Here is a 2,769-nt window from a genome sequence, read left to right as displayed (position 1 = left end):
ATAAAATTTGGGAAACAATAAAATCAGATTCAATCCATATTAGTCTTGCAAAAACTTCTACTGAGATTCTGTTACAGGAACAGAACCAACACAATGATAAATTTCCTAAAATTCACTTTTGAATTATCACTTTCATTGGTTAAAACTTTAAGGGTAAAAATAATGACACAAATGACTTTAGAATGTAATATTAGAACTCCTGATGCAGAACATTTGATTAGTTTTCTACTTAATGACTAGAAATCTTTAATCTTCAGAAATCATTAAATATCTGTTGAAATATACCACCCATCTAGTGATTTATTAAGTAACCACTCAAGATTTATTCGGTAAACATTCCAATTACTCTTATGTAATAAAAGTAAAAAGGAATTTTGCATGCTGGCTATGTTTTGCTTTATACAGTTTTTTTTTTTTTGGCCTTAATTTATAGGATAACTTCTTTTATGTCTAAAATCTAGAAAGAAAAACATTCTTAACTAAAATTCTCATTAGAGTTAAATCATTCAAATTATAAGTACTACTAAGTAATATTATTTTTAAAATCTAAGTTTCTAAAAATTTTATTTTTCAATCAAAAAATATGGAACGCTTCACGAATTTGCATGTCATCCTTGTGCAGGGGCCATGCTAATCTTCTCTGTATCGTTCCAATTTTAGTATATGTGCTGCTGAAGCGAGCACCTCTCTATACATGTCTTAATATACAAATGATGTCATCCAGATTCATCCATGTGGTCCTAAATGTCAGAATTTTGCTCTTTTTTTACAACTGACCAGTGTTCCCTGTGTATATATACCAAATTTTCTTTTTCACTCATTTCTTGATGAATGCATAGTTGATTCTATATCTTGGTTACTGTGAATAATGCTACAATTAATATAACTGCAGATTTTTTATCATGACATTGAAGTCTGTCAAGTTTTTTTTCCTTTTTCTGTTGAGATGATCATGTTATTTTTTCTACATTCTATGAATAAGGTAAATCCCATTTTAATTTGCATGTGCTGAACTAACCTTGCACGCCTGGCATAATTATAAATGATTCCATTAGAATGTTATTCAATAGAGTTTGCTGGTAATTTACTGAGGATATTGCATTTACATTCATCAGGGATATTAGCCTACAGTGCTCTTCTCTTTTTTAAATACAGATTTGTTGGGGCTGGGGTTTTGACATATAATTCATTATAATTAAAAATTATTTAGAAACTTATGAAAGAAGAAATGCATTTACAGTTTATAGTAAACAAATTATTACAAGAAATCAAATGGATTCTGAATAAATGAGTGAAGGAAATTAGTAGTTGAAATAGTTAGACAAATTTAGGTTTCTCGACAGAACATTGGCCAGTAGAACTGCCCAAAGGAATCACCTAAATACTTTAAAAATTTCTACTAAAGGGATTAAAATATGAAAGTGCTATTTATTAATATCTTTTAAAATTTCATTTATGTTATATGAGTTTCATGTATTGCATATATCCAGATTAAGGAATATAATGATACTTCCCACCCTACCCTCCCTCCTGCTAACACTTCATCCCTCTTTCATTCCCACTCTGAATTTTACAAAGATCTACTTTCAGTTTACTTAATGATCATAAGGTTAACCTACACAAGTAAAAGAGTTCAACAAAGATGGCGATGGGAAGATGGTGGAATAGGAAGGGAGCACACTGATAGTCCAGGAAGAGACAGTTTAATAAAAGTGGAGATACTGCAGGTTCAAGGAAGAGTAGGGGAAGAAACAGCAGAGGAAACTCTTCTGGAACTAGTGATTCACAGTGGACCTGCGTGGAGAGCGTGGGAGCCCAAGTTCGGGACACCAGCGGCAGACTCAACGCACCAGCGCTGGAACGCAAGGTGAGCCGAACCTCAATAGCCTGAGACACCGGTGGGCAAGTGGAAAGAGGATACTAGAGGGAACGAGGCTTGAAACTCCGTGGGGAAAAGTTCACCAGGCTAACTAGAAGAGAGAGAGAGAGAGAAAAAAAGTGACCTATACGGACACGAGTTTATCTCTCTCCGCTCACCTCTCAAAGGTGAGCAAGACAAACAGCCGGCACCATTTTGGACATACGTCATAAGCAGGGCAACCTCAGGTCTTCACCGGCCCTGAGCCTAGCAGAAAAACCTGACTCTGGGCGGGGGTGTGTGTGTGTGAAATAACAGGAGATTAGGATTTAACTTGGCAACCCAGTGGGAGACTGCAGGAGAATTGGAGCCCACCCTGAGGGCAGCAGAGATTCCCTGTGTGGTCCTTGGGAAAGAGCTTCCGATCTCTGGCTCCTATGGGTATATCATTCGCCTGCTAACTACCTCCAATTACGTTCAGCTGTGTGGAATTACTTCCCTTTTGAATCAAAAAAAAGAAAAAGAAAAAGAAAAAGAAAAAGAAAAAGAAAAAGAAAAAGAGGAAGGAAGGAAGGAAGGAAGGAAGGAAGGAAGGAAGGAAGGAAGGAAGAAAGAAAGAAAGAAAGAAAAAGAAAGAAAGAAAGAAAGAAAGAAAGAAAGAAAGAAAGAAAGAAAGAAAGAAAGAAAGAAAGAAAGAAAGAGAGAGAATTCCCATGCCTAACCTGGGAGTGTCACCTTTGGCACACACTCAACCCTGAGGAACCAAGCAGAGCTCTCAGGCCACACCCATCTCAAGCCTCTAAGGCTCCATCGAAAGCAGACAGTCCACTTAATATAGAGCCATAGTATAACAAGAAAAAACACCACAGTGAAGAAACCAAATATCTACAACATGCCAAACAACAAACACA

At 36.2% G+C, this 2,769-nt stretch overlaps 1 non-coding gene across 1 annotated transcript; it reads right to left on the bottom strand.

Annotated features, from left to right (window-relative positions):
* Window positions 1-577: 577 nt before the first annotated feature.
* On the bottom strand, window positions 578-684 carry LOC133766090 (U6 spliceosomal RNA). The gene has a single exon (XR_009866647.1). It is a non-coding gene; the product is annotated as a U6 spliceosomal RNA (small nuclear RNA).
* Between the last annotated feature and the right edge of the window lie 2,085 nt (window positions 685-2,769).

Source organism: Lepus europaeus, chromosome 8 (genome assembly GCF_033115175.1).
Source record: "Lepus europaeus isolate LE1 chromosome 8, mLepTim1.pri, whole genome shotgun sequence".
NCBI classification, from domain to species: Eukaryota; Metazoa; Chordata; class Mammalia; order Lagomorpha; family Leporidae; genus Lepus; species Lepus europaeus.
Note: the sequence above shows the minus strand (reverse complement) of the source record. Positions and strands in the feature narration are given on the sequence as shown.